Raw genomic sequence first — 6,610 nt, 5'->3', positions numbered from 1 at the left:
CCTCCACTTCTATAAGTCACCAAATGAGAATGTCTTTTCTCGAACCAAGTGTTCATTATACCCAAGTCATATGCCAAAGCAAAATCCAATATGTCACTTCCTGCTTCATTTCTCTCCCCGAACCCAAAACCCCCATGAATGTTCTCAAAGCCAACTCGACTAGTACCCACATGCCCATTGAGGTCACCACCAATGATCAATTTCTCTCCAATAGGGACTCGTTCTACGACCTCTTCCAAATCTTCCCAGAAGGCTCGTCGAAAAGAAGCATCCAAACCTACTTGAGGTGCGTAAGCACTTATAACCGTCACCACCTCATCCCCGACTACAAGCTTAATACTCATAATCCTATCACTCTTTCTCGATACTTCTACCACATCATCAATGTAATCTTTATCAATGACAATACCCACTCCATTACGACTTTTGTCTTTACCCGTGTACCAAAGCTTATAACCCCAAGGCGCTATCACCCTTGCTTTATCTCCGACCCACTTTGTCTCTTGTAGACACATTATATGCACTCTCCTCCTTTTCATAACCTCCCCTACCTCAGCTAATCTCCCTGTCAAAGAGCCAACATTCCAAGTACCAAACCGTAACCTACTACCCTTCCTAAAGTCACGTCCTGATTTCTTTACCCGCTCTTGACCATGCTTCCTAGATCCAAACCTATTTGACACCACACCCATACTTCGAGGTGGCGCGCCGCTTTTGGGCGACGACCTAACAACCCTTGCATATTTTTCACTACACCCGGGTCTAGAAGATGTAGCGCACCCTTGCCTATTTCACACCACCCCCAGATGTAAAGATGGTGCGTCGCTTCCGGGCGACGACCTAGCAACCCTCACATACTTTTCACTGCACCCGGGTCTAGGAAGTGCAGCGCGTCGCTTCTGAGGAGACGCCCAACGATGTTCAAATTCCGATTCATGTCCATAAAATGTGACTAAGTTTTTATGCTGGCTGCCACAGACCTACCGCAACCCTCCTCCTTTATCCGGGCTTGGGACCGGCAGCGAATGCCCGAAAACACTCACAGGTATCATAGAAATCCATGTAAAATTGTCAAAAATAATAGCGAAGAATTTACTGAAGATAAATATGACCGAAAATATAGACTAAGCAAGATCAATAGGACATACGTTGGAGGCGAAGAAATTAAATAAAGAAGCCATCGAATTGTCATAACTTGTATCCAACACTATATTTTTTTTTTCTGATATGGAGATTGGTGAGCGTCCAACAAGATATAGCCAAGCAAGGAATTTATACTAATAAGATGCTTCCAAAGAGTTTCATAAGCCGAGTGTCGAGACAACAACTATAACTACTGCTAAATTCTGCTACCCAAAGTTAAGAGCCAAAATTTACAACTCCTGATAATCCGAAAATACTTTTAATTCGACATTCTTAAGGTTCCCTGTCCAAAGACCTATGCATCTTCATCACACAATTCCTCAGCTTCCACATCTGTAGATTCCTAATCAATGAACAACAAATAATTTAGGTGAGACACTGAATATACAGGGTTTAGTTCAGTAAAAAAGCCGTATCATATTCATAGGCAAGCTGAAACTATCTGCATATCTCTTATTCTTTCTGAGCATTACACTACTCCATGGCTCTAGATCTTCAATTGTGCTGCTCTGTCCATATAGGGCTTCTTTTCCTGCACATTAAATTGCAATAATTACATCCAGCATCGGAAATCAATTAAATTAATATATACAGAAACTGCAAAGGTTGCATCGGTCAGGATGAGAAGAAACCTCATCAGTCATGGCCATCCACTTAGCTCCAGCATCCTTAGCAAGCTCCGTAATACCCTCGAAATTAGGATGCTCTTCCTTGACGTCTTCCTGAAATCCTCCCTACAGTTACCAATTACAATATGATGATCAAAAACACGTCTCAGGCAAATAGATAGAGAATAGAACTAAATGTAACAGTCGTCGATAATTACAAGAAAAGGAGGTAAGCAATGAGAGGGTGCTTCAGCATGTTAGGATCCTTTACTTTTGTCTGCTTTCTCTTCTTCGACTTTGTTTCGGTAGCATCTTCAAATGATGCATCAGGTGCAGCAGCAGTTGGCTTCTTCTTGACCTCAGCTTGTTTCTCGACAACAGTTGCATCTAGAGTCACAGATAACCAAATGTTAAGAACATCAACGAACTCAACTGACGTCGTACAACATAAACAGTAATACAAGCTACTTGTTAGTATTGTTAAGCATAAATGCAGGACACACCTAGGCTCATCTTGACCTTAGCTTCAAGGCTGCAGTCGTGCATGTCGATAAGCGCTGCCACACTGCTCTTGCATTCCTCATTGTCACATTTAGTACGCAATCAATCATTTTCTTTATGCGGACAAGAATTACTATTATGAACACAAAAGCTACAATATTTATGCGAAGAAACATCGTAAATCAATAACTATGAAATGCACACCCACCAATCATAATCAGATACAAAAAAAAATGGACCAATTACATTTAAATTAAACTAAGATCAGTACTGTTGGTTATAAATCTCGCAAGTACACGATAAGTCGCTGCACTTGAAGGGTTATGTCTACAGAGAGCAATTGTATGCTAGTCTGTTTTTTTATTTTTGAATAGAGTTTAGCAAAAACAATGCAAGAAACTAAGATAAGTAATGCTAAAAGCTAAATCTTCGCCTATTACACACTAACTATGACGGTAACTAAATTAATTATTAGAAATATAAGCAGTTAAGCACAAAGTAGCCAAGTATACGAGACTATCAACATAATCAAGTAAAATGACAAGTAAGCAAGCTCCACTCAACAAACAAACGACAACAATGAATGCCTCAAACAAAACATTGCAGTTGCGGGTGTTACCATAAATAGCGGACCATACATAAACTCAGGCAAACATATACCCCCTCCAGGAAAATCACTTGTTTACTTTTTCTATTGTTTGTGAGTGGTATTTTAACCAAAGGTAAACAAATGAGTTGGATGTAGGGAATACATGCTTCACATTAGAAGGAGGTAAGCATTTGAAATCGAGTAGAATATAGCAGCTATCCATTCACACCACTACGATCATTACAAATTAGATCACATTATCACAAGAACTGAGATAATAACTTAACTAATAAGAAATAACAAAGTAACAAACCCTAGGCCACATAATCGACAAGAAGGTCTCTTATAAGACCGTTTTACAATCATATTCGAGTGGCCTATGTATTTCGGGTTTAAATACAAGTTAAGTTTATATTAAATATTAAGAGACTTTAATATAAAAGACGACACCGTGATGGATCGATCTCGATTAAATGTAATTAAAGTTCGGGAATTATTATTCCCTCCCAGCTTACCCTAATATAAGTCGTCTCTCACGAAGAGGTACGATCGGGTTTGATTGTGCGAAAAGATACGTGACCCATTATATATATTTTTGGAAATCAAAAGAGATGAGACATCTGACAAAACACAAAATATACGTACATTGAAAGTGAACAGTGAAAATGCAGTTTCTTCTCCATCATCAAGAAACAGTAAAGAAAAGGGTTAAGGAGGAGAATCAATCGTCTTATACTTCTTATTGTATTGAGTGCGTCTGTAAGACATGGATCAAGGTTAGTCATTTATTCCGTCTATCGATTGTATTAGGGTTGAATTAATTCAAGTTTATATTGATTCTTGGGACTAATTTCATTATCGAAATCATAAAGTATATCTTTCATTTGGTATCAGAGTAACTATAGTTTTGATTAATTTACCCATTAAAGATACATTATTGATTCACTGTTTTTTATTTGATATGTTTATCAATTTTCGGTGAATGTTCTTCCGCTTGGTTTACTATCATCATGAATAGATGATTATATTATATGCTTATCCACTTGATTTTGCCAATGGGTCTTTTTTGTTCGTCATCATGTTCAGATGTTTCAATGCATGCAATGTTTGGGTTTAATTTTGCATTCCTGCCCTTGTTCAAACAGGAGAATTACTTTTTAAAGGTTAAATGTTCCAAATAGTTTCATGTATGTGACAACAATCGTTTTACTCATTGTTCAAATATTACTGTCATATTAAATTCCTTTTACATATTAAATTTTATGCTTTTCGGTTTCTGGCATGTAAGTGATTATGAGAATGGCACTTGTATATTGTCTTGTTATTATGGGTTGTTTTTTGTTTGCATACTTATATAATAAGTACCCTTTAATTACTCACTCACTACTAGAATAAATGGAAAAGAAACCATTGACAAATAACCGTGTAACTATGGAGATGGTTTCTTTTATGAAATAAACCATTAATGACAAATAAATGATCTCTTATAAATTAGCAAAGAAACCATTCAAATTAAAAATGATTCTTTAGATAAGTTAGAATATTAAATACTATTAAATAACCAAAATCCAATAAACAATCCCCCTTTTCTCATTTATTTATTTCCTTAAAATAACCTCACCCACTCAATTCTCACAAATAATATTATACCTCCAGTGGTACAATAACATCATACAACCAAGGTATATCTTATCGAGCTTATGTGTAATTTTGTTGAGCTTTCTTAAAGTTAATTTTTTTTATGTTTAAGTGAGTGAGTTCAGAAATTTTATGGTATAACTCAACTTCTTTAAAACAAAGCTCGAAAACTTTATTATATAGCTCGAGTTATAGAATATACAACTGGGTACAACTGGTGGTAGGATCTATTAACTGCTCAATTCTCTCACTGCTCAAACTTGAAGTTGCGTCTTCTCATTTTTATTTATCTCCAATATATCATCAGACGTCATTACTGGCGATCGACATCACGCATCAGAGCGATACTGTTTTGGGTAAATTTTACCGATTATATATTAAGGTGTGAGGTCAAAGTGATCGTCTATGGTTTTGAGCGTATAACGAAATTGATAAGTAAAGACAGAGAGCAACGAAAGAAAAAGTGTGACACGAGAGAATTTTGGTGACGCGGAAAACCCGTTGTGGGAACAACCGCGGGGGGACTCGGAATCCCGCCAATAATTGTACTATAATCGAAAGTGATTCGCAAGTAAGGAAGTATGATATGATTTTTTCTAGTAAGCTTTGTCGAAGTGAATCCCCTCGCTGCTGCGTATTCTTCTTCCTTTATAGTTGACTTCCTAGGGTTTCCTCTTTTCAGGGCCCTGAACGCCCGTTGCGAGGTTCCTGGAACGGTTACCTATTTTCCAGGAGGAATTTGCTCTGACTTTCCTCTCCTTTGACTGGCGTTTTTTCCTCAACATTGAATGTGTTTGTTCTCTTTTATTGCGTGGCCCTTATTTTGCCAACTCATTGATCCTCTCATATTTTCTCTCCTCCACTTGGTGCGTGCCACGTGTCCCATAGAGAAAAGTGCTAATTTTTCCCCAACAATTGCCCCCAAATTCTCGTGCAAGTACACTTGGGCGGGAATTTCTAAACTGACTGAGCCGCCAAAAAACCGTCTGTACGCTTTCCCATACCTTTTTGGATGATTACCCATTATCTTTTTAACTTCCATGCCCATTAATTACTTCACAACCGTCCACTTTCTCTTTTTCCTATAACTTTCTTTACTTCTTCCAACTTCCCATTTTTTCTTTTCTCATCTTCCGTCTCTTTCATCTTCCACCTTCCTCATCCTCCATTTTTCTCATCTCCCATTCCAGGTATCTTACTTTTCCTTCTTTGTAATGGCCCGAAAAAATACTCGTTCCTCTAGTTCTTCTATGTCGATCCCCGTTTCTGATCCTTCCAACTTGTTCCCTTCTGCTTCTATTCTTGCTCCGACGCATTCCTGTGACTCCACTTTCGAGGCATCTGACATTGCCTTGATAAAAGAGTGGTTTGGTTTTTCTGATGAGGTGGTGGTGCATGTCCCCCTCCCTGGCCAAAGGGCGGATTTTCGTAGGCCGGGGTGGACATGCTTCTACTTCTACCCTTTTTTCCTGGGTTTAAGATTTCCTTTCCCAAAACTGATTCAAGATTTTCTCCGTTTGAACAAGCTTGCCGTGTGTCAGGTGGCTCCGTACGCTTGGCGTACGTTGCTTCCCCTTTGTGCTATGAACGATTTATATGACTCCGGGATCAATCTCGGTGATCTGGGTCATCTCTTTACTGTGAGGTCCTTGGGCTATGGTCAAGTGACCTTGCGCGTCCGAGAGAATGAGGAGCACTGCATAGTGTTTCCTCCTAAGCCCAATGATACCGACTGGTTCCGCCGCTTTATCTTTGTAGAAATTAACTCCCTTCCTCCTCCGGTTGATTACTTGTACTCTGAGTGGCGATCCACTTCAGGTATTTAGGATTTCCTCTTTCTTTCTCGCTCTTTGTTTTCTTACTTTCCTTACTTGCTTTTTTGTGCAGGCTTGAACCGTTTAGTGCCTTCAACAGACGAGACCGCTTCTCTTACCAAGCTGTTTGGTCTGCCTCATGATCAGAGGTCATTCAACCGCTTATTGGGCCTTATTCCTGGTGGAGCACCGCCCGTTGACGGAGAGGAGGAGGAGGAAGCAACGATGACTGGTAGGCTTTTCCTTTGCATGTTTTTCTTGACTTCTCTACTTCCTGGACCCTGCGTTATTCCTGGAGCCTTATTCTTTTCTTTGCC

At 39.0% G+C, this 6,610-nt stretch overlaps 1 pseudogene; it reads right to left on the bottom strand.

Annotated features, from left to right (window-relative positions):
- Positions 1-1,630: 1,630 nt before the first annotated feature.
- Positions 1,631-4,793, bottom strand: LOC141632389 (high mobility group B protein 7-like; annotated as a pseudogene).
- Positions 4,794-6,610: the final 1,817 nt, after the last annotated feature.

Source organism: Silene latifolia, chromosome Y (assembly GCF_048544455.1).
Source record: "Silene latifolia isolate original U9 population chromosome Y, ASM4854445v1, whole genome shotgun sequence".
Classification (NCBI taxonomy): Eukaryota; Viridiplantae; Streptophyta; class Magnoliopsida; order Caryophyllales; family Caryophyllaceae; genus Silene; species Silene latifolia.
Note: the sequence above shows the minus strand (reverse complement) of the source record. Positions and strands in the feature narration are given on the sequence as shown.